General features: G+C 46.1%; 5 non-coding genes across 5 annotated transcripts; all 5 read right to left on the bottom strand.

The window, feature by feature from the left end:
- Window positions 1–7,619: 7,619 nt before the first annotated feature.
- Window positions 7,620–7,691, bottom strand: trnap-cgg (transfer RNA proline (anticodon CGG)). The gene has a single exon. It is a non-coding gene; the product is annotated as a tRNA-Pro (tRNA).
- A 421-nt stretch (window positions 7,692–8,112) lies between these two features.
- On the bottom strand, window positions 8,113–8,184 carry trnap-agg (transfer RNA proline (anticodon AGG)). Its single transcript has one exon. It is a non-coding gene; the product is annotated as a tRNA-Pro (tRNA).
- A 6,230-nt stretch (window positions 8,185–14,414) lies between these two features.
- trnaq-cug (transfer RNA glutamine (anticodon CUG)) lies at window positions 14,415–14,486 on the bottom strand. The gene has a single exon. It is a non-coding gene; the product is annotated as a tRNA-Gln (tRNA).
- A 10,954-nt stretch (window positions 14,487–25,440) lies between these two features.
- On the bottom strand, window positions 25,441–25,512 carry trnap-cgg (transfer RNA proline (anticodon CGG)). Its single transcript has one exon. It is a non-coding gene; the product is annotated as a tRNA-Pro (tRNA).
- Window positions 25,513–25,934: 422 nt separating this feature from the next.
- Window positions 25,935–26,006, bottom strand: trnap-agg (transfer RNA proline (anticodon AGG)). Its single transcript has one exon. It is a non-coding gene; the product is annotated as a tRNA-Pro (tRNA).
- Between the last annotated feature and the right edge of the window lie 137 nt (window positions 26,007–26,143).

Genomic DNA, 26,143 nt, shown 5'->3' on the forward strand with positions numbered 1-26,143 from the left:
GAAAAAATACAGCTGTTGGAACAGTTTTCTTGATCGTGGACTTAATTTACTTATGCTGGACTAAGTAAAAGTTTTTTTTATGTATTTTTACATGGTCAAGTAATTTTACAAACATTTAATTCAATTTGAAACAACATTTTCTCTTGCTTTGGGCCTATTGTGGTACAAAAATATTGAGCTCTAGTAAAATAGACGATAACTAGCTCAGAGGGATTGTTGATGTCAGATGATTTAATTTTTTTTTATTTTATTGATGGTGGGTGCATTTTGATAACAGGTTGTATTTTCTGGGTTGTATTTAGAATTTTTACAATCGCTTAATTGCTGTTTATGTAAATGCACATTTTGCTGTGATGGCTTCTCACCCAGACCTTGACACTGACTTGACTTACACATTACCAGATTCTGTCCCCAGACAAAGACCACAGTTACCAAAGCGTGTGAGCCTGGAGACTCAAGTGGACCTCCTACAAGCTGAAGTATCTGTGTTGCAACAGTGCCTTAATGATTCTCTTCAGTTACAGCAGAGGATATTGAGACGTTTTGGTCCTTCTGATGTCAACAACCCTGCGGCATCACATGTGCAGCTCCCTCCTATGGCCAGCTCTACACCACACATCCACATTCCTCCGAGCCAAATGCCATTACAAGGTACATCCACCGATAACTTTTCTCATACAAACGTGACTTTCTCACCACAACCCAATTCTTCTGATTTGAGTGCTACTAGCAGAATCCTCGCATCTGTACTGTACCAGTCAAGGCTTGAACCACCTATGTTTGCGGGAGATGGACATGTTAACCCGGAAGATTGGCTACAATCTGTAAATGTGTACAGAACCTCCCTTGATTTAGCCGATGCTCAGATTCTTCTCGAGCTGCCACGGTTTTTAGCTAAAGAGCCAAAGAAATGGTTTTCCGTCCTTGACTCACATGTTGTTACATGGGCCCAGTTCTGTGATTTCTTCAGGAAAGTCTTTCTTCCTTCCGACAGCCAGGAACAAATAATGAGAGGAATCTTGGACCGTATGCAAAGCCCTGAAGAGCCCCTGCCTACTTTTGTGGCTCACATGCTAAGTGAATTCAGAAAATTGAAAACTCCTCCACCAGAGCAAGAGCAAATCAGCCTTATTTGTAAACATGCTCTTGAAAAGTATAGATTTGCTCTCTATGGAACTTCTGTTTCCTCTGGCATGGATCTTTTGCTTAGGGCTCACGAGCTCCATGTGGTCCTGGGACCAGGTAAATGTTCTTTGCCTGCAATGCAGAATAAAGCTAAATTTGCCAAAGAAACCTACTGTTACAAGTGCTCACGCCCTGGTTTCACTTCTCGTACATGTCCAGACTGCAACTCACTTTCTGGAATGGGCCCACGACCAAGTGAGTCCCCTAATGCTCCTTTGGAACCTGCTCTTGATGCAAGTGTTACGAACGACCCTGGAAGTAACAATGCAGGGGAAGGAAATTCATTTGTAAGACACAAGGGAAACTCCAAAGGGGGGAGGATGATTCGAAGAGGCATTCCTCCCTCCAGAAGATAATTTCGCCTCAACCGTCTAATGCTGCTGTTCCAGAACATCCTGTCCTTTGCCATGTGGAAGATCCAACATCATCTTCCTTTTGGAACACTCCATTTAGAGTCAAGATTAACCTGCATGGCCAGGTGTTAGATGCTACACTAGACACTGGTGCATCGCTTTCAGCGGTACAAGCAGACATTGTTCAAAATCATGCCAAACTGAAGGTTAACATTAAACCATGGTCTGCTCCCCCAATCCAACTAGCAGATGGTGGGGCATGTCAACCCTTAGGTCTGACATGGTTGGCTTTTGGATTCATGGGACAGCGTTTTTATCACCGGTTTGCCATGGTCCCACGCTTACCCTCAACATTGGTTTTAGGGATGGATTTCATGTTGCGTGCCTCCATCACCATTCACATCCCATCCAGAACTGTTGTCATAGGCAACGATCCTTTAGTAATAGAGGAGATGGAAGGTGGGGAAGTAATGGAGTCGGAAAGCAGTTTGTTATTTATGGAAGTCCCACCTTCCACTCTTCAAGGAAAGGTTGAGGAAGCATGTCTGAGTAATGCTGAGAAGGAACAACTGTCAGGGGTACTTGAAAGTTTTTCAGATCTCTTTGATGGTCGTCTGGGTCGCACATCCCTAACAGAGCACTCCATTGACACGGGGAATGCCAAGCCAGTCCACCTTCCCCCTTATCGAACCTCCCCAGCAAAAAAGCGGTTGATTGAGGATCAAATAGGAAAAATGTTGAACGACGGCATCATTGAACCGGCAACAGGACCTTGGGCAGCCCCCGTTGTGATTGTTCAGAAGCCTTGTGGTGAACCACGATTTTGTGTGGACTATCGTGGGTTAAACCAGCTTACGGTGAAGGACTCTTATCCATTACCAAGAGTCGATGAGTCCCTAGACTTCCTTTCTAGAGGAAAATTTTTAAGCACGATCGACCTTGCTCGGGGGTACTGGCAGGTCTCCATGGCAGAAGACTCAAGATCTAAGACTGCTTTTGTGTCACATTGTGGGCTATTTCAGTTCCGTGTGCTTCCTTTTGGTCTTTGCAATGCACCAGCGACCTTTCAAAGACTGATGAACAGTGTCTTGGCTGGTCTTATTTATAGGTGCTGTGCAGTCTACTTGGATGACATCGTGGTGGCTTCACCCACTTTCAAGCAACATCTCGATGACCTCAGGGAAGTCCTTTCACTGCTTAAGTCTGCTGGGTTGACCATTAAGCTGGTCAAATGCCAGTTTTGTCGCAGAGAGCTCACTTTCTTGGGGTACCGTGTCTGTCCAAGTGGCGTCCTGCCGGACCAGAACAAAGTGAAGGCAGTTATGGACTTTAAAACCCCTGTCAATGTGAAGCAAGTGAGGCAGTTTTTGGGCCTATCAGGCTATTACAGACGGTTCATACAGGACTACGCCCGCCACGCTGAACCACTTTTCGCGCTCACTAAAACTGATGCTCCTTTTGTATGGGACAGTGCATGCCAAGACGCCATAGACCTTCTGAAACGAAAATTAACCTCGGCACCTGTGCTAAGTTTCCCAGACTTCTCTCTACCTTTCTTTGTTCATGCCGATGCCTGCGACTCGGGATTAGGAGCTGCGCTGATGCAGAGAGATCTGCATGGCAGAGAAGTTGCTGTGGCGTATGCTAGTCGTGCCCTGCATAAATCGGAGAAACCTTATTCCACGCCCGAGAAAGAGTGTCTGGCCGTCATTTGGGCCCTTGAGCACTTTAGGCCTTACATTGAGGGTCTCCGCGTCACTGACCACAGTGGTCTCAAGTGGTTGATGTCCCGTCCCAACCCCACTGGCCGCCTCGCTCGTTGGTCTCTCTGCCTTCAGGACTTTGATTTTGATGTTGTCCACAAGCCTGGATCTCGAAACAAAGTCCCTGATGCGCTATCAAGAAATCCTCTGGTAGATGATGTGCCACCAATGGACCTCCTTCCTGACTACGCTGTGATTGGTGGTCTTGACCTCCGTACACTGCCTTCAGTGACTCTCACGGATCGCTCTCATGTTAGACAATTGCAGCTTGATGATCCAATCACAGGTGATCTCCTCCGTAAACTAGAGTCTGCATTTCAACGGGAGAGTGAGATGGATGATTGCTCTCAGTATTCCATTCAGGACGGCCTGTTGTACTTCCATGATCCCAAACTTGCTTGCGGCATCCACCCCTTGAAATCTTTAAGGCTGTATGCTCCTGCGTCTCTTAGAAGTACTTTGCTGAGATACTACCATGATCACCCAACTGCGGGTCACCTAGGGATAACAAAAACCTTGGCCCGACTGAAACTCAGGTTTTTTTGGCCTAAAATGGCATCTGAGGTGAAGAAATATGTAACCTCTTGCACGGTTTGCCAACTAACAAAACCAAGTCAGAGAAAACCTGCCGGTCTGATGGTCCCAATTCGGCCCCAAAACCCTTGGGAGTATGTTGGGGTGGATTTCGTTGGTCCTTTGCCACGTACTGCCAGTGGGAATTCTTACATTTTGGTTTTTGTCGATTATTTTTCAAAGTGGGTCGAGATTGTGACAGTGAGAGAAGCTACTGCTCAAGTGGCAGCAAATAAGCTGCTAAGTGAAGTGTTTTCCCGTCACGGGGCCCCGACATACCTAATTTCAGACAGAGGTTCTCCTTTCGTGAGCGACCTTTTTGAACGGGTGCTCACTCTTCTGGGAACAGAACATCGCCTCACAACGGCATATCACCCACAGACAAATGCCACCGAGAGGGTGAACCGGACTCTCAAGACAGCAATTCGAGCATACGTGGATGATAAACATACAACTTGGGACCGATATATTCCACAAATTTGCTTTGCACTACGAACAGCACCACATGAAAGTACAGGTCAAACCCCATCCATGATGATGTATGGGAGAGAGTTGAACACTTCATTAGACCTGGTGACTCAGCCTGTCTGGGATGGAATAGAGGAACCTGAAATTACTTATCCCGAGAGCTTGAGAATGACATTACAAGCGGCACATGACCATGCTAGGGCAGCCCTGGAAACCAGTCACAACAAAAGGAAGCAGCACTATGACAAAAGACGTCGCTCTGTTTTTTATGCTATTGGTGACCTTGTCAGAGTGAAAACCCACCCCAAATCAGATGCACTGGCTAATTTTACAGCAAAATTGGCACCCTTGTACTCTGGTCCATACCGTGTCACTCAGGTTTTGTCTGATGTGAATTACAGACTTGCAAAGCTGGACACAGGACAGGATGCGGGTGTCTACCATGTGGTCAATATGCAGCCTTTCCACACTTGGAACGCATACAGCAGCCATACACCAAGTGGTCCTCAGGATGAGTCTGAAACACCCTATGAGGGGTTGGAGGACAGGTTGCTGGTGAGACAGAGGGGTGAGGACCAACCTCAAGATGCATGCTTTTCTCTGCCTAGTGAGGCCGATATTAATTGTGATGATTCCATTGACAATTCCCATGACGCGACCAAGCTTAACATGAATAGTTGTACTCCTAATGCTGACACTGATGTTAATACATCTTCACAACATGCACATCTTCCTGACTTTGACGCTGATCTTGAAGGTCATCACTACAATCTCAGACCTAGACTGGCATCTAGAATCACATCCGAGTGGTCAGACAATAAATGGACTAACGAGTATCATACTGACAGATTGGATCTGAAGTAGTAATGTGTCTGGTGGTTTGGATTTCTCATGTGTTAAAAGTTACTAATATGCTTTACTTTCCTTGCGTGGCAATGTTGTTCTAGTTCTTATGTTTTCATGTGTTGTGTTGAGGAAAAAGAGAAGAAAATTGTTTTACACATGGGTTGGTTACACAAGCTTTTGTTTTTTCTGTGATATGTCTTTTAAAAGCATACTGTGTAATGTGAAGCTTGTACTGACATGTATGCCAGTTATTTCCATGTGTATGTAAAACATTTGTGTTGATGGATTTCCAAGTTTCCATGTATGGAGCTGAATTCAAATGTTGTCCTTATGTTGTGTACGGCTGAGGACAGCCTTTTTCTTTCCGGTGGGGAATCTGTAACGGCCAAAACTGTATGTTTTGCATGCATCAAGTTATATTGCGGTGTGCCCTTTAAGAGACTGATTGCTTGACTTTAAGGCGCTGTTTGGTGATGACGTAAAAGGACTACGTGACTGTGTAACGAGAACCACGACAGATAATAAGCTCTGCCGCTTGTTATTCTTCTGTCTTTGTTTATTTGTAACGCCAAGGAAGAGTTGATATCTCATGTATGAGAAGAGCGGGTTGCAGTGTACCAACCATTAAATGTGTGAGACACCAACTCCTCGCTTCATATCTCTTCATTTTAATGGACTTATACTGAGTTATCCGAGTCAAAGCGTTACAAACCCAAAGAGCGAAGTGTTGTACAAAGTTTAAATTGGAGATGAGGAACTACGAACAGGGAGAAATCGGCACGAAAACATGCAGGAGTATTATTGGCTGAAAGAAGGCAGAAATGACTGATACTTCTCAGCAATATGCTCAATGTGGGCTCGTCCAGGATTTGAACACGGGACCTCTTGCACCCGAAGCGAGAATCATACCCCTAGACCAACGAGCCACCATGTAACCAGACACTACGCAAAACAAGGAGCTGCAAAGCGGGTTCATCTGGGATTTGAACTTGGGTCCACTTGCTCCCATACAGCAAAAAAAGAAAAAAAAACACACCCCAACACCAAAAAGCCCTCAAATGCTACTGCAACTAGCAAACACAAGATGAAGGCTCACAGGGCCGTAAAGCGATCCAAGAATCTATTTTTTGCCATATCTCCACTGCTTGGGCTGCATTCCTAAACCAATTTTTGGAAAAATGTCAAGTCAAAGTTTAAACTGCAGATTAAGAACTAAGAAGAGCAGAGAGAAGTGGGCATGAAAACATGCAGACGCAGCTTTAGTCTTAATTGACAGTGGCGTATGATTGACCCGGGATGGCAGAATGGACTGAAACTGCTCAAGAAAAGATGCTGCAAAGACAGAAGAGGGCTCGTCCGGGATCTGAACCCGGGACCTCTCGCACCCTAAGCAAGAATCATACCCTTAGACCAACGAGCCACAAGTTGCTGCTCAGTGGAGGCCACTTTGCCATGTAAATCACTCTGTTCGATGCTACGGTCGCTCCAACATCCTGCCTCTTAGCTGACAAGGGAAGAAATAGAGCTCATGCACTGACCAGATATCTGAAAAAAACTCAATTTTTACCTACCAGCTCTAGCTTAACCTACCGTTGTAGAATAATGTTGATTAAAATATCAACTACAAAACACAAGAGCTGAATTTAACAGCAGAAGTCTACATTGTGGCACTGCCACGCAAATCTTGCTGATGAGAAGCTGTCTGAGGTCTGTACTGCTTCTCCACAGAGGGTCAGGTGACATCTGTCTTCTCAATTTAGTTCCAGCTCAGTTTTATGTGAGTTCTAGGTTGTTTGGAGGCCATGGTTAAAGGAGGCCAAAGTAGCAATACATTTTAAGACACACTGCCACAGAGAAAGTTGTGACATACCCCAAAGCTCCTCCTTGCCAAGCACAGGCAGACAGACCCCAAGGTTCCACCAAGAGTTGAACTCAGATCACTGGATTCAGAGTCCAGAGTGCTAACCATTACACCATGGAACCAACAGTGTCTGCACATCTGTTTGAAGTGTAGAAAACATTCAAGGAGCATCTGCGAAAAGCAACTAACCAGCAAGCATCAGAATGGTGTCCGAAAGCATTCACGGCTCCACTCTGAGTAAACCCAGGATCGAACCTGGGACCTTTAAAGGTTCAGTGTAACGCTCTCTGAACCTTGTAAACCAATATTGAGAAAAACATCAAAGCAAAGGACACGAGCCTCCAGTCAACCGCAAACGGCTACCCTGCATGGCAGCCGATCTGAACCATCTTAGACACACCCCCACCTTTCAGTGAAAGTGCGGGAACCCAAAGAGCGAAGTGTTGTACAAAGTTTAAATTGCAGATGAGGAACTACGAACAGGGAGAAATCAGCACGAAAACATGCAGGAGTACTATTGACCGAAAGAAGGCAGAATTGACTGATACTTCTCAACAATATGCTCAATGTGGGCTCGTCCGGGATTTGAACCCGGGACCTCTCACACCCGAAGCGAGAATCATACCCCTAGACCAACGAGCCACCATGTACCCAGACACTACTCAAAACAAGGAGCTGCAAAGCGGGCTCATCTGGGATTTGAACTTGGGCCCACTTGCTCCCATACAGCAATAAAAGAAAAAAAACACACCCCAACACCAACAAGCCCTCAGATGCTCCTGCATCTAGCAAACGCAAGATGAAGGCTCACAGGGCCGTAAAGCGATCCAAGAATCTATTTTTTGCCATATCTCCACTGCTTGGGCTGCATTCCTAAACCAATTTTTGGAAAAATGTAAAGTCAAAGTTTAAACTGCAGTTTAAGAACTAAGAAGAGCAGAGAGAAGTGGGCATGAAAACATGCAGACGCAGCTTTAGTCTTAATTGACAGTGGCGTATGATTGACCCGGGATGGCAGAATGGACTGAAACTGCTCAAGAAAAGATGCTGCAAAGACAGAAGAGGGCTCGTCCGGGATTTGAACCCGGGACCTCTCGCACCCTAAGTGAGAATCATACCCCTAGACCAACGAGCCACAAGTTGCTGCTCAGTGGAGGCCACTTTGCCATGTATTTCACTCTGTACGATGCTACGGTCGCTCCAATATCCTGCCTCTTAGCTGACAAGGGCAGACATAGAGCTCTGACCAGACTCACTGACCAGATTTCTGAGCAACTCAATTTTTACCTACCAGCTCTAGCTTGGCCTACCTTTGTAGAATAATGTTGATTAAAATATCAACGACAAAACACAAGAGCTGAATTTAACAGCAGAAGTTTACATTGTGGCACTGCCACGCAAATCTTGCTGATGAGAAGCTGTCTGAGGTCTGTACGGCTTCTCCACAGAGGGTCAGGTGACATCGGTCTTCTCAATTTAGTTCCAGCTCAGTTTTATGTGAGTTCTAGATTGTTTGGAGGCCATGGTTAAAGGAGGCCACTGTAGCAATACATTTTAAGACACACTGCCACAGAGAAAGTTGTGACATACCCCAAAGCACCTCCTTGCCAAGCACAGCCAGACAGACTCTTGAAGGTACCACCAAGTTGCTGCTCAGTGGAGGCCACTTTGCCACGTATTTCACTCTGTTCGATGCTACGGTCGCTCCAACATCCTGCCTCTTAGCTGACAAGGGCAGAAATAGAGCTCTGACCAGATGCATTGACCAGAATTTTGAGAAACTCAATTTTTACCTACCAGCTCTAGCTTAACCTACCTTTGTAGAATAATGTTGATTAAAATATCAACGACAAAACACAAGAGCTGAATTTAACAGCTGAAGTCTACATTGTGGCACTGCCACGCAAATCTTGCTGATGAGAAGCTGTCTGAGGTCTGTACTGCTTCTCCACAGAGGGTCAGGTGACATCGGTCTTCTCAATTAAGTTCTAGCTCAGTTTTATGTGAGTTCTAGATTGTTTGGAGGCCATGGTTAAAGGAGGCCACTGTAGCAATACATTTTAAGACACACTGCCACAGAGGTAGTACACATAATGGGTTCGTGGAAAAAAACCCATTCATTTAAATTGCCATATACCGCATAATGGTTCGAAGGGATTGTACTGTCAATTTGGATCCATTTTCTCCTTTAGAAAACTGGCCAACGGGACGAGTCGGCTTACCCCCCTTTTCCGTAGGGAATCCGCAGTAAACCAAGTATTGACACCTCTAGGGGGTGATGTTGACCACTGGGAGAGCCCCCCCACCCCCACCCCCACCCCCACCTCCCACGAACCCTATATAGGTCCTTTTGCCATCGTTCTGCTGGCCGTTGGGGGTATTCGCTCCCAGGACCCTATTATTTGGCCTTTCTCCCATTAAACGAATGGCCGGGGCAGTTCTAGGGTGGGCTTCGCATCCCAGCGGGCCGAGTTTTGTCCACCCGCCATATGTGTCCGCTGTGCGGACCCCCGTGACCACGAACCCTATAAAGGTCCTTTTGCCATCGTTCTGCTGGCCATTGGGGGTATTCGCTCCCAGGACCCTATTATTTGGCGTTTCTCCCATTAAACGAATGGCCGGGGCTGTTCTAGGGTGGGCTTCGCATCCCAGCGAGCTGCGTTTTGTCCACCCGCCATATGGGTCCACTGTGCGGACCCCCGTGACCACGAACCCATTATTTGTCCTTTTAACCATTATCATCGCGGATCGGACCCTCGAGCCGCGAGGACCCCCGGTCCCACGGAACCACTATTTGTCCAATTTTCCACTATTTTTACGGAACGTTCCCAAAAGGGTCCCAGAGGTGGGGGGTGGGCGTCCCGGCCCGCGGGCGCTCACCGGCGCCCCCTCTGGCCATTTCGGGGTCGCCGACGCAAGTCGCTCCGATTAGCCCGCGGTCTCGGTGAGGTCACTGGGGGGGCCCCACGGACCCCGCTGTGAAATTTGGGACCCCTGGGACGTTTCTAAAAATCAGTACGTTCCAAATCGGTACACGTTTTGATTGAAGGTGGGACATCCACAGTTCGGAGACGATAGGACGTAGGGCCCCCATATTCCAGATTCTTGCATCTCAGGGGCCCCTCTCCCATGTCCCCAAAGCACAAAGCTGTAGGACCTTGAAAAAAAATACCCGTCCGGCACCCTGAAATCTCTCAAAAGGCTCTGATCATGTAAGAGTCAGAGAGGGCCAAGGGAGAGATTTTGTGCAGTAGGCTCTGAATTTTTCTTTCGGCAGCTCAATCGGGGCGGCCCCTGGACCCACCAATCCGAATTTCGGGCCCCTGGGTCTTTTCTAAAAAAGTCCCACCTGCCACATACTTGAATGGGTTCGGCCTAGCGGATTCGTGGACACAACTCGCGAGGGCCCCAGGGCCCCGCGCTTTCGGAAGCTCACTCGGGGCGGCCCCTTGACCCACCGATCCGAATTTCGGGCCCCTGGGTCTTTTCTAAAAAAGTCTCTCCTGCCATATACTTGAATGTTTTCGGCCTAGCGGGTTCGTGGACAGGACTCGCAAGCGTCCGATCGGGCCGAATTTTGGATATGTGTCTCATGGGGACCCCCTCGACTGGGCATAAAAGTCTGGTGGCCCTACGACCTTCTTTAGGGGTCAAACGGTCACAGAAGGGACCCCACGTCCACCAAACAGGTACACGTTTTGATTGGAGGTGGGACTTCCAAAGTTCAGAGAGGGTAGGTCGTAGGGCCCCCAGATTTGAGATTCTGGCATCTAGAATCAAACACATAGTCGTAGGACCCAAGGAGAAAAGTGCATCACGCTAGGTCCTCACGCTTTTGACAGCACGTTTTAGGGGCCCTCAGGAGCCACCGATCCAAATTTCGGGCCCCTAGGACGTTTTTAAAAACATCCCACCTGCCAATTACTTGAATGTGTTCGGCCTAGCGGTTTTGTGGACACGGCTCGCCGGCGTCGGATCGGGCCGAATTTGGTATGATTGCCTCATGGGGACCCCCTTGACCGGGCAGAGAAGTTTGGTGGCCCTACGACCTTCCTTAGGGGTCAAAAGGTCAAAAACCAGAGGGATTGTCCACCAAACCGGTACGTGTTTACATTGGAGGTGGGACATCCGCCCTTCGGAGACTATGGGTCGTAGGGCCCCCAGATTCGAGATTCGAGCATCTCAGGGGCCCCTCTCCCATGTCCCCAAAGCACGAAGCTGTAGGACCTTGAAAAAAAATGCCCGCCCGGCACCCTCAAATCTCTCAAAATGCTCTGATCATGTAGGAGTCAGAGAGGGCTGAGGGAGAGATTTTGTGCAGGAGGCTCCGAATTTTTCCCTCGCCTTAGGGTCCCGCGCTTTCGTCAGCTCACTCGCGGCGGCCCCTGGACCCACCGATCCGAATTTCGGGCCTCTGGGATTTTTCTAAAAAAGTCCCACATGCCATATATTTGAATGGGGTTCAAATAAATTGCGGGGTTCAAATTAATTTCACATGTGGTGAAATTAACCAAAATCCAATTTTTTTCTATGCATAATTCTACAGTATTATGGGACAAAACTTACAAAAATGGGTTCTTCGGAGCTTGCAGTGTACAGCAGATGAGACTTCAACCACAAAATCACTAAAATTTATCTGTCCACGGAACCATTAGGAAGGGCATGCTGAATAAATGGCAAACGGGAGGTTTTTTAAAAAAAAATGTACATTTACAATTTATTCAGCGGGACCTCCATAGCGCTCCCGTGGACATACATTTTTATGCATATTTTACATTATTATTGGATAAAACTTACATGAATGGATTCCTCTGGGTGTCCTGAGTACAGTAAAGGTCTTTTCATTAACAATAACACACATTTGAAATAAATAAAGTTAAATACAGTTGTTATTTAATGAAAAGTGAGATTCGCACCACATGTGGTGCATATGTGTGCCAAAATTCAACGCTCATTTTTATGCAAATTCTACAGTATTATGGGATAAAACTTACAGAAATGGATTCCTGGAAGCTTGCAGAGTACAGCTGATGAGACTTCAACCACGAAACCGCTAAAATTTATCTGTCCACGGAACAATTAGGAAGGGCGTGCTGAATAAATGGCAAATGGGAGGTTTTTTAAAAAAAAAATTCCATTTACAATTGATTCAGCGGGACCTCCGTAGTGCTCCCGTGGACATTATTTTTTATGCAAATTCTACAGTATATTGTGATAAAACTTACATGAATGGACTCTGCTGAGCTGTCTGAGTACACTGCAGGCATTTTGATCAACAATATTGCCTATATTTAATTAAATCAAATTTAATACAATTGCTTTTTGTTAAACCTAAGTTGGACACATATCCCACTTGCCATTTATTCATATTGGATGGACACCAAATTTGGGGCACCGTATCTCCGCCTCCCGGGGGTTCAGGGACTTGGGGCTGGTGGCGTCGGATAGAGGTCCCCCTGGTCTGACTTTGACCCGATTTTGGTGCAGTTTGGCCCCGTTTTGGCGGAGTTACAGCTTGGCAAAGTGTGTGACAATTTGGTGAACACCAAAATCCAACATTTTTTCTATGCACATTTCTACAGTATTATGGGACAAAACTTACAAAAATGGATTCCTCGGAGCTTGCAGAGTACATCTGATGAGACTTCAACCACGAAATCGCTAAAATTCATCTGTCCACGGAACCACTATGAAGGGTGCGCTGAATAAATGGCAACTGGGAGGTGTTTTTTTTTAAATAATGTCCTTTTACAATTTATTCGGCGGGACCTCCGTAGTGCTCCCATGGACATTAATTTTTATGCATATTTTACAGTATTATGTGATAAAACTGGCATGAATGGACTCTGCTGAGCGTGCTGAGTACAGTAGAGGTGTTTTCATTAACAGTAAGAGAATTGCTATTTAATAAACAGCAAGTGAACACATATCCCATTTTCCATATATTCATATAGGAATGCTATTTAATAAACTGCAAGTGGACATATATCCCATCAAATAAATTGCTGGTGGACATGCACCACATATGGGGAAATTAACCAAAATCCAACTTTTTTTCTATGCATATTCTACAGTATTAGAATAGTTGTTTCGTGGACATGACTTGCAAGGTCCCTACGGCCGTGCACCATTGGCAGCTCACTCGAGGCGGCCCCTTGACCCACCAAACTGAATTTTGGGTCCGTTGGACTTTTCTAAAAAAGTCCCACCTGCCATTTACTTGAATGGGTTCGGACTAGCGGGTTCGTGGACACGGTTCGCAACGGTCCGATCGGGCCGAAATTTGGATATGTGTCTCGGGGGGATCCCCTCAAACGGGCATAGAAGTCTGGTGGCCCTACGATCTCATTAAGGGGTCAAAGGGTTACAGAAGGGAGCCCACGTCCACGAAACAGGTACGCGTTTTGATTGAAGGTGGGATGTCCACATATTGGAGACGGTAGGTCGTAGGGCCCCCAGATTTGAGATTCTGGCATCTCAGGGGCCCCTCGCCCAGGGCCCAAAAGTACGTAGCCCTAGGAACCAAGGAAAAAAGTGCATCGCGCTAAGTCCTCGCGCTTTTGACAGCACGCTCTAGGGCCCCTCAAGAGCCACCGTTCCAAATTTCGGGCCCCTGGGACTTTTCTAAAAAAATCCCACCTGCCATTTATTTGAATGTGTTAAGCATAGCGGGTTCATGGACACTGATTGCAAGGGCTCTTGGGCCCCGGGCCTTCGTAAGCTCACTGGGGGAGGCCCCCATTCCAAGTTTTGGGCCCCTGGGATGTCTCAGAAAAAAATGTCCAACCGAGGCCCATTTCTAACGCTAATGGTCAAATGGACAAATATTGGGTCCGTGGGACCAGGGGGTGGGGTACCCCTAGACCAACGAGCCACAAGTTGCTGCTCAGTGGAGGCCACTTTGCCACGTATTTCATTCTGTTCGATGCTACGGTCGCTCCAATATCCTGCCTCTTAGCTGACAAGGGCAGAAATAGAGCTCATGCACAGACCAGATTTCTGAGAAACTCAATTTTTACCTACCAGCTCTAGCTTGGCCTACCTTTGTAGAATAATGTTGATTAAAATATCAACTACAAAACACAAGAGCTGAATTTAACAGCAGAAGTCTACATTGTGGCACTGCCACGCAAATCTTGCTGATGAGAAGCTGTCTGAGGTCTGTACTGCTTCACCACAGAGGTTCAGGTGACATCGGTCTTCTCAATTTAGTTCCAGCTCAGTTTTATGTGATTTCTAGATTGTTTGGAGGCCATGATTAAAGGAGGCCACTGTAGCAATACATTTTAAGACACACTGCCACAGAGAAAGTTGTGACATACCCCAAAGCTCCTCCTTGCCAAGCACAGCCAGACAAACTCTTGAAGCTTCCACCAAGATTTGAACTTGGATCACTGGATTCAGAGTCCAGAGTGCTAACCATTACACCATGGAACCAACAGTGTCTGCACATCTGTTTGAAGTGTAGAAAACATTCAAGGAAGCTCTGCGAAAAGCAACTAACCAGCAAGCATCAGAATGGTGTCCGAAAAGCATTCACGGCTCCACTCTGAGTAAACCCAGGATCGAACCTGGGACCTTTAAATGTTCAGTGTAACGCTCTCTGAACCTTGTAAACCAATATTGAGAAAAACATCAAAGCAAAGGACCCGAGCCTCCAGTCAACCGCAAACGGCTACCCTGCATGGCAGCCGATCTGAACCATCTTAGACACACCCCCACCTTTCAGTGAAAGCGCGGGAACCTGTAACGGCCAAAACTGTATGTTTTGCATGCATCAAGTTATATTGCGGTGTGCCCTTTAAGAGACTGATTGCTTGACTTTAAGGCGCTGTTTGGTGATGACGTAGAAGGACTACGTGACTGTGTAACGAGAACCACGACAGATAATAAGCTCTGCCGCTTGTTATTCTTCTGTCTTTGTTTATTTGTAACGCCAAGGAAGAGTTGATATCTCATGTATGAGAAGAGCGGGTTGCAGTGTACCAACCATTAAATGTGTGAGACACCAACTCCTCGCTTCATATCTCTTCATTTTAATGGACTTATACTGAGTTATCCGAGTCAAAGCGTTACAATTGGCGCCCGAACAACTGAAACTGGATCCGACATCTAAGTGGAACCTACTGCGATGAAATCCTAAAACCAGTATGGGAGTTGGCGAGACGTGAGGGTGTTCAATCGGCATTGTGGAAACTGCTGAGATTAGCTTGCTAATACTGGGTGCCATGGGTGCAAGAAACACCTGTATTTCTGCGTGAGTGGATGACGCAGTTTTTTTGATGCGACGAGGACAGCGCATTAATCTGCAACATTTGAAAGTTGTGCTTTTGGCTTTATTGGACATTTCGACATCGTTTACAAGCTGGTGGGGACGTTTTTTTGCAAAATAGTTCAGTATGGAAAAAAAGGTTTATTTTTCTTTTTGAGTGATCTAATTGAAGTTTTCCCTGCCTGATTTCCAAGTTACAGACTGATCCAAGCTAACGTTACAAACTTTTATTTTTTATATATATATATATATATATAACCTTCCTGGGATATTTCAACACAGATTTTTGTGTGTGTGTGCTTTGACTTTGACTGCACAAGCGAACAGCAAAGGTTTTCTTTCAAAGACTTTTTGTGGGTTATTTTTGTGGTGCATTGGAATTGTTTTGAACATTTTGAGGAAAAAATACAGCTGTTGGAACAGTTTTCTTGATCGTGGACTTAATTTACTTATGCTGGACTAAGTAAAAGTTTTTTTTATGTATTTTTACATGGTCAAGTAATTTTACAAACATTTAATTCAATTTGAAACAACATTTTCTCTTGCTTTGGGCCTATTGTGGTACAAAAATATTGAGCTCTAGTAAAATAGACGATAACTAGCTCAGAGGGATTGTTGATGTCAGATGATTTAATTTTTTTTTATTTTATTGATGGTGGGTGCATTTTGATAACAGGTTGTATTTTCTGGGTTGTATTTAGAATTTTTACAATCGCTTAATTGCTGTTTATGTAAATGCACATTTTGCTGTGATGGCTTCTCACCCAGACCTTGACACTGACTTGACTTACACATTACCAGATTCTGTCCCCAGACAAAGACCACAGTTACCAAAGCGTGTGAGCCTGGAGACTCAAGTGGACCTCCTACAAGCTGAAGTATCTGTGTTGCAACAGTGCCTTAATGATTCTCTTCAGTTACAGCAGAGGATATTGAGACGTTTTGGTCCTTCTGATGTCAACAACCCTGCGGCATCACATGTGCAGCTCCCTCCTATGGCCAGCTCTACACCACACATCCACATTCCTCCGAGCCAAATGCCATTACAAGGTACATCCACCGATAACTTTTCTCATACAAACGTGACTTTCTCACCACAACCCAATTCTTCTGATTTGAGTGCTACTAGCAGAATCCTCGCATCTGTACTGTACCAGTCAAGGCTTGAACCACCTATGTTTGCGGGAGATGGACATGTTAACCCGGAAGATTGGCTACAATCTGTAAATGTGTACAGAACCTCCCTTGATTTAGCCGATGCTCAGATTCTTCTCGAGCTGCCACGGTTTTTAGCTAAAGAGCCAAAGAAATGGTTTTCCGTCCTTGACTCACATGTTGTTACATGGGCCCAGTTCTGTGATTTCTTCAGGAAAGTCTTTCTTCCTTCCGACAGCCAGGAACAAATAATGAGAGGAATCTTGGACCGTATGCAAAGCCCTGAAGAGCCCCTGCCTACTTTTGTGGCTCACATGCTAAGTGAATTCAGAAAATTGAAAACTCCTCCACCAGAGCAAGAGCAAATCAGCCTTATTTGTAAACATGCTCTTGAAAAGTATAGATTTGCTCTCTATGGAACTTCTGTTTCCTCTGGCATGGATCTTTTGCTTAGGGCTCACGAGCTCCATGTGGTCCTGGGACCAGGTAAATGTTCTTTGCCTGCAATGCAGAATAAAGCTAAATTTGCCAAAGAAACCTACTGTTACAAGTGCTCACGCCCTGGTTTCACTTCTCGTACATGTCCAGACTGCAACTCACTTTCTGGAATGGGCCCACGACCAAGTGAGTCCCCTAATGCTCCTTTGGAACCTGCTCTTGATGCAAGTGTTACGAACGACCCTGGAAGTAACAATGCAGGGGAAGGAAATTCATTTGTAAGACACAAGGGAAACTCCAAAGGGGGGAGGATGATTCGAAGAGGCATTCCTCCCTCCAGAAGATAATTTCGCCTCAACCGTCTAATGCTGCTGTTCCAGAACATCCTGTCCTTTGCCATGTGGAAGATCCAACATCATCTTCCTTTTGGAACACTCCATTTAGAGTCAAGATTAACCTGCATGGCCAGGTGTTAGATGCTACACTAGACACTGGTGCATCGCTTTCAGCGGTACAAGCAGACATTGTTCAAAATCATGCCAAACTGAAGGTTAACATTAAACCATGGTCTGCTCCCCCAATCCAACTAGCAGATGGTGGGGCATGTCAACCCTTAGGTCTGACATGGTTGGCTTTTGGATTCATGGGACAGCGTTTTTATCACCGGTTTGCCATGGTCCCACGCTTACCCTCAACATTGGTTTTAGGGATGGATTTCATGTTGCGTGCCTCCATCACCATTCACATCCCATCCAGAACTGTTGTCATAGGCAACGATCCTTTAGTAATAGAGGAGATGGAAGGTGGGGAAGTAATGGAGTCGGAAAGCAGTTTGTTATTTATGGAAGTCCCACCTTCCACTCTTCAAGGAAAGGTTGAGGAAGCATGTCTGAGTAATGCTGAGAAGGAACAACTGTCAGGGGTACTTGAAAGTTTTTCAGATCTCTTTGATGGTCGTCTGGGTCGCACATCCCTAACAGAGCACTCCATTGACACGGGGAATGCCAAGCCAGTCCACCTTCCCCCTTATCGAACCTCCCCAGCAAAAAAGCGGTTGATTGAGGATCAAATAGGAAAAATGTTGAACGACGGCATCATTGAACCGGCAACAGGACCTTGGGCAGCCCCCGTTGTGATTGTTCAGAAGCCTTGTGGTGAACCACGATTTTGTGTGGACTATCGTGGGTTAAACCAGCTTACGGTGAAGGACTCTTATCCATTACCAAGAGTCGATGAGTCCCTAGACTTCCTTTCTAGAGGAAAATTTTTAAGCACGATCGACCTTGCTCGGGGGTACTGGCAGGTCTCCATGGCAGAAGACTCAAGATCTAAGACTGCTTTTGTGTCACATTGTGGGCTATTTCAGTTCCGTGTGCTTCCTTTTGGTCTTTGCAATGCACCAGCGACCTTTCAAAGACTGATGAACAGTGTCTTGGCTGGTCTTATTTATAGGTGCTGTGCAGTCTACTTGGATGACATCGTGGTGGCTTCACCCACTTTCAAGCAACATCTCGATGACCTCAGGGAAGTCCTTTCACTGCTTAAGTCTGCTGGGTTGACCATTAAGCTGGTCAAATGCCAGTTTTGTCGCAGAGAGCTCACTTTCTTGGGGTACCGTGTCTGTCCAAGTGGCGTCCTGCCGGACCAGAACAAAGTGAAGGCAGTTATGGACTTTAAAACCCCTGTCAATGTGAAGCAAGTGAGGCAGTTTTTGGGCCTATCAGGCTATTACAGACGGTTCATACAGGACTACGCCCGCCACGCTGAACCACTTTTCGCGCTCACTAAAACTGATGCTCCTTTTGTATGGGACAGTGCATGCCAAGACGCCATAGACCTTCTGAAACGAAAATTAACCTCGGCACCTGTGCTAAGTTTCCCAGACTTCTCTCTACCTTTCTTTGTTCATGCCGATGCCTGCGACTCGGGATTAGGAGCTGCGCTGATGCAGAGAGATCTGCATGGCAGAGAAGTTGCTGTGGCGTATGCTAGTCGTGCCCTGCATAAATCGGAGAAACCTTATTCCACGCCCGAGAAAGAGTGTCTGGCCGTCATTTGGGCCCTTGAGCACTTTAGGCCTTACATTGAGGGTCTCCGCGTCACTGACCACAGTGGTCTCAAGTGGTTGATGTCCCGTCCCAACCCCACTGGCCGCCTCGCTCGTTGGTCTCTCTGCCTTCAGGACTTTGATTTTGATGTTGTCCACAAGCCTGGATCTCGAAACAAAGTCCCTGATGCGCTATCAAGAAATCCTCTGGTAGATGATGTGCCACCAATGGACCTCCTTCCTGACTACGCTGTGATTGGTGGTCTTGACCTCCGTACACTGCCTTCAGTGACTCTCACGGATCGCTCTCATGTTAGACAATTGCAGCTTGATGATCCAATCACAGGTGATCTCCTCCGTAAACTAGAGTCTGCATTTCAACGGGAGAGTGAGATGGATGATTGCTCTCAGTATTCCATTCAGGACGGCCTGTTGTACTTCCATGATCCCAAACTTGCTTGCGGCATCCACCCCTTGAAATCTTTAAGGCTGTATGCTCCTGCGTCTCTTAGAAGTACTTTGCTGAGATACTACCATGATCACCCAACTGCGGGTCACCTAGGGATAACAAAAACCTTGGCCCGACTGAAACTCAGGTTTTTTTGGCCTAAAATGGCATCTGAGGTGAAGAAATATGTAACCTCTTGCACGGTTTGCCAACTAACAAAACCAAGTCAGAGAAAACCTGCCGGTCTGATGGTCCCAATTCGGCCCCAAAACCCTTGGGAGTATGTTGGGGTGGATTTCGTTGGTCCTTTGCCACGTACTGCCAGTGGGAATTCTTACATTTTGGTTTTTGTCGATTATTTTTCAAAGTGGGTCGAGATTGTGACAGTGAGAGAAGCTACTGCTCAAGTGGCAGCAAATAAGCTGCTAAGTGAAGTGTTTTCCCGTCACGGGGCCCCGACATACCTAATTTCAGACAGAGGTTCTCCTTTCGTGAGCGACCTTTTTGAACGGGTGCTCACTCTTCTGGGAACAGAACATCGCCTCACAACGGCATATCACCCACAGACAAATGCCACCGAGAGGGTGAACCGGACTCTCAAGACAGCAATTCGAGCATACGTGGATGATAAACATACAACTTGGGACCGATATATTCCACAAATTTGCTTTGCACTACGAACAGCACCACATGAAAGTACAGGTCAAACCCCATCCATGATGATGTATGGGAGAGAGTTGAACACTTCATTAGACCTGGTGACTCAGCCTGTCTGGGATGGAATAGAGGAACCTGAAATTACTTATCCCGAGAGCTTGAGAATGACATTACAAGCGGCACATGACCATGCTAGGGCAGCCCTGGAAACCAGTCACAACAAAAGGAAGCAGCACTATGACAAAAGACGTCGCTCTGTTTTTTATGCTATTGGTGACCTTGTCAGAGTGAAAACCCACCCCAAATCAGATGCACTGGCTAATTTTACAGCAAAATTGGCACCCTTGTACTCTGGTCCATACCGTGTCACTCAGGTTTTGTCTGATGTGAATTACAGACTTGCAAAGCTGGACACAGGACAGGATGCGGGTGTCTACCATGTGGTCAATATGCAGCCTTTCCACACTTGGAACGCATACAGCAGCCATACACCAAGTGGTCCTCAGGATGAGTCTGAAACACCCTATGAGGGGTTGGAGGACAGGTTGCTGGTGAGACAGAGGGGTGAGGACCAACCTCAAGATGCATGCTTTTCTCTGCCTAGTGAGGCCGATATTAATTGTGATGATTCCATTGACAATTCCCATGACGCGACCAAGCTTAACATGAATAGTTGTACTCCTAATGCTGACACTGATGTTAATACATCTTCACAACATGCACATCTTCCTGACTTTGACGCTGATCTTGAAGGTCATCACTACAATCTCAGACCTAGACTGGCATCTAGAATCACATCCGAGTGGTCAGACAATAAATGGACTAACGAGTATCATACTGACAGATTGGATCTGAAGTAGTAATGTGTCTGGTGGTTTGGATTTCTCATGTGTTAAAAGTTACTAATATGCTTTACTTTCCTTGCGTGGCAATGGTGTTCTAGTTCTTATGTTTTCATGTGTTGTGTTGAGGAAAAAGAGAAGAAAATTGTTTTACACATGGGTTGGTTACACAAGCTTTTGTTTTTTCTGTGATATGTCTTTTAAAAGCATACTGTGTAATGTGAAGCTTGTACTGACATGTATGCCAGTTATTTCCATGTGTATGTAAAACATTTGTGTTGATGGATTTCCAAGTTTCCATGTATGGAGCTGAATTCAAATGTTGTCCTTATGTTGTGTACGGCTGAGGACAGCCTTTTTCTTTCCGGTGGGGAATCTGTAACGGCCAAAACTGTATGTTTTGCATGCATCAAGTTATATTGCGGTGTGCCCTTTAAGAGACTGATTGCTTGACTTTAAGGCGCTGTTTGGTGATGACGTAAAAGGACTACGTGACTGTGTAACGAGAACCACGACAGATAATAAGCTCTGCCGCTTGTTATTCTTCTGTCTTTGTTTATTTGTAACGCCAAGGAAGAGTTGATATCTCATGTATGAGAAGAGCGGGTTGCAGTGTACCAACCATTAAATGTGTGAGACACCAACTCCTCGCTTCATATCTCTTCATTTTAATGGACTTATACTGAGTTATCCGAGTCAAAGCGTTACAAACCCAAAGAGCGAAGTGTTGTACAAAGTTTAAATTGGAGATGAGGAACTACGAACAGGGAGAAATCGGCACGAAAACATGCAGGAGTATTATTGGCTGAAAGAAGGCAGAAATGACTGATACTTCTCAGCAATATGCTCAATGTGGGCTCGTCCAGGATTTGAACACGGGACCTCTTGCACCCGAAGCGAGAATCATACCCCTAGACCAACGAGCCACCATGTAACCAGACACTACGCAAAACAAGGAGCTGCAAAGCGGGTTCATCTGGGATTTGAACTTGGGTCCACTTGCTCCCATACAGCAAAAAAAGAAAAAAAAACACACCCCAACACCAAAAAGCCCTCAAATGCTACTGCAACTAGCAAACACAAGATGAAGGCTCACAGGGCCGTAAAGCGATCCAAGAATCTATTTTTTGCCATATCTCCACTGCTTGGGCTGCATTCCTAAACCAATTTTTGGAAAAATGTCAAGTCAAAGTTTAAACTGCAGATTAAGAACTAAGAAGAGCAGAGAGAAGTGGGCATGAAAACATGCAGACGCAGCTTTAGTCTTAATTGACAGTGGCGTATGATTGACCCGGGATGGCAGAATGGACTGAAACTGCTCAAGAAAAGATGCTGCAAAGACAGAAGAGGGCTCGTCCGGGATCTGAACCCGGGACCTCTCGCACCCTAAGCAAGAATCATACCCTTAGACCAACGAGCCACAAGTTGCTGCTCAGTGGAGGCCACTTTGCCATGTAAATCACTCTGTTCGATGCTACGGTCGCTCCAACATCCTGCCTCTTAGCTGACAAGGGAAGAAATAGAGCTCATGCACTGACCAGATATCTGAAAAAAACTCAATTTTTACCTACCAGCTCTAGCTTAACCTACCGTTGTAGAATAATGTTGATTAAAATATCAACTACAAAACACAAGAGCTGAATTTAACAGCAGAAGTCTACATTGTGGCACTGCCACGCAAATCTTGCTGATGAGAAGCTGTCTGAGGTCTGTACTGCTTCTCCAAAGAGGGTCAGGTGACATCGGTCTTCTCAATTTAGTTCCAGCTCAGTTTTATGTGAGTTCTAGATTGTTTGGAGGCCATGGTTAAAGGAGGCCACTGTAGCAATACATTTTAAGACACACTGCCACAGAGAAAGTTGTGACATACCCCAAAGCTCCTCCTTGCCAAGCACAGCCAGACAGACCCCAAGGTTCCACCAAGAGTTGAACTCAGATCACTGGATTCAGAGTCCAGAGTGCTAACCATTACAACATGGAACCAACAGTGTCTGCACTTCTGTTTGAAGTGTAGAAAACATTCAAGGAGCATCTGCGAAAAGCAACTAACCAGCAAGCATCAGAATGGTGTCCGAAAGCATTCACGGCTCCACTCTGAGTAAACCCAGGATCGAACCTGGGACCTTTAAATGTTCAGTGTAACGCTCTCTGAACCTTTTTTTTTTTACCTACCAGCTCTAGCTTAACCTACCGTTGTAGAATAATGTTGATTAAAATATCAACTACAAAACACAAGAGCTGAATTTAACAGCAGAAGTCTACATTGTGGCACTGCCACGCAAATCTTGCTGATGAGAAGCTGTCTGAGGTCTGTACTGCTTCTCCAAAGAGGGCCAGGTGACATCGGTCTTCTCAATTTAGTTCCAGCTCAGTTTTATGTGAGTTCTAGATTGTTTGGAGGCCATGGTTAAAGGAGGCCACTGTAGCAATACATTTTAAGACACACTGCCACAGAGAAAGTTGTGACATACCCCAAAGCTCCTCCTTGCCAAGCACAGCCAGACAGACCCCAAGGTTCCACCAAGAGTTGAACTCAGATCACTGGATTCAGAGTCCAGAGTGCTAACCATTACAACATGGAACCAACAGTGTCTGCACTTCTGTTTGAAGTGTAGAAAACATTCAAGGAGCATCTGCGAAAAGCAACTAACCAGCAAGCATCAGAATGGTGTCCGAAAGCATTCACGGCTCCACTCTGAGTAAACCCAGGATCGAACCTGGGACCTTTAAATGTTCAGTGTAACGCTCTCTGAACCTTGTAAACCAATATTGAGAAAAACATCAAAGCAAAGGACACGAGCCTCCAGTCAACCGCAAACGGCTACCCTGCATGGCAGCCGATCTGAACCATCTTAGACACACCCCCACCTTTCGGAGAAATCGGCACAAAAACATGCAGGAGTATTATTGGCCGAAAGAAGGCAGAAATGACTGATACTTCTCAGCAATGAGGGCTCGTCCAGGATTTGAACCCTGAACCTCTCACACCCGAGGCGAGAATCATACCCCTAGACCAACGAGCCACCATGTACCCAGACACTACTCAAAACAAGGAGCTGCAAAGCGGGCTCATCTGGGATTTGAACTTGGGCCCACTTGCTCCCTTACAGCAATAAAAGAAAAAAAAACACACCCCAACACCAACAACCCCCCAGATGCTCCTGCATCTAGCAAACGCAAGATGAAGGCTCACAGGGCTGTGAAGCGATCCAAGAATCTATTTTTTTGCCATATCTCCACTGCTTGGGCTGCATTCCTAAACCAATTTTTGGAAAAATGTCAAGTCAAAGTTTAAACTGCAGATTAAGAACTAAGAAGAGCAGAGAGAAGTGGGCATGAAAACATGCAGACGCAGCTTTAGTCTTAATTGACAGTGGTGTATGATTGACCCGGGATGGCAGAATGGACTGAAACTGCTCAAGAAAAGATAGTGCAAAGACAGAAGAGGGCTCGTCCGGGATTTGAACCCGGGACCTCTCACACCCAAAGCGAGAATCATACCCCTAGACCAACAAGACACAAGTTGCTGCTCAGTGGAGGCCACTTTGCCACGTATTTCACTCTGTTCAATGCTACGGTCGCTGCAACATCCTGCCTCTTAGCTGACAAGGGCAGAAATAGAGCTCTGACCAGATGCACTGACCAGATTTCTGAGAAACTCAATTTTTACCTACCAGCTCTAGCTTGGCCTACCTTTGTAGAGTAATGTTGATTAAAATACCAACGACAAAGCACAAGAGCTGAATTTAACAGCAGAAGTCTACATTGTGGCACTGCCACGCAAATCTTGCTGATGAGAAGCTGTTTGAGGTCTGTACTGCTTCTCCACAGAGGGTCAGGTGACGCGGTCTTCTCAATTTAGTTCCAGCTCAGTTTTATGTGAGTTCTAGATTGTTTGGAGGCCATGGTTAAAGGAGGCCACTGTAGCAATACATTTTAAGACACACTGCCACAGAGAAAGTTGTGACATACCCCAAAGCTCCTCCTTGCCAAGCACAGCCAGACAGACCCCAAGGTTCCACCAAGAGTTGAACTCAGATCACTGGATTCAGAGTCCAGAGTGCTAACCATTACACCATGGAACCAACAGTGTCTGCACATCTGTTTGAAGTGTAGAAAACATTCAAGGAGGCTCTGCGAAAAGCAACTAACCTCAAGCATCAGAATGGTGTCCGAAAGCATTCACGGCTCCACTCTGAGTAAACCCAGGATCGAACCTGGGACCTTTAAATGTTCAGTGTAACGCTCTCTGAACCTTGTAAACCAATATTGAGAAAAACATGAAAGCAAAGGACACGAGCCTCCAGTCAACCTCAAACGGCTACACTGCATGGCAGCCGATCTGAACCATCTTAGACACACCCCCACCTTTCAGTGAAAGTGCGGGAACCCAAAGAGCGAAGTGTTGTACAAAGTTTAAATTGCAGATGAGGAACTACGAACAGGGAGAAATCAGCACGAAAACATGCAGGAGTACTATTGACCGAAAGAAGGCAGAATTGACTGATACTTCTCAGCAATATGCTCAATGTGGGCTCGTCCAGGATTTGAACCCGGGACCTCTCACACCCGAAGCGAGAATCATACCCCTAGACCAACAAGCCACCATGTACACAGACACTACTCAAAACAAGGAGCTGCAAAGCGGGTTCATCTGGGATTTGAACTTGGGTCCACTTGCTCCCATACAGCAATAGAAGAAAAAAAAACACACCCCAACACCAACAAGCCCTCAGATGCTACTGCAACTAGCAAACGCAAGATGAAGGCTCACAGGGCTGTGAAGCGATCCAAGAATCTATTTTTTGCCATATCTCCACTGCTTGGGCTGCATTCCTAAACCAATTTTTGGAAAAATGTCAAGTCAAAGTTTAAACTGCAGATTAAGAACTAAGAAGAGCAGAGAGAAGTGGGCATGAAAACATGCAGACGCAGCTTTAGTCTTAATTGACAGTGGCGTATGTTTGACCCGCGATGGCAGAATGGACTGAAACTGCTCAAGAAAAGATGCTGCAAAGACAGAAGAGGGCTCGTCCGGGATTTGAACCCGGGACCCCTCGCACCCTAAGCGGGAATCATACCCCTAGACCAACAAGCCACAAGTTGCTGCTCAGTGGAGGCCACTTTGCCACGTATTTCACTCTGTTCGATGCTACGGTCGCTCCAACATCCTGCCTCTTAGCTGACAAGGGCAGAAATAGAGCTCTGACCAGATGCACTGACCAGATTTCTGAG

The sequence above is a fragment of the Carassius carassius genome, chromosome 1 (genome assembly GCF_963082965.1).
Source record: "Carassius carassius chromosome 1, fCarCar2.1, whole genome shotgun sequence".
NCBI classification, from domain to species: domain Eukaryota; kingdom Metazoa; phylum Chordata; class Actinopteri; order Cypriniformes; family Cyprinidae; genus Carassius; species Carassius carassius.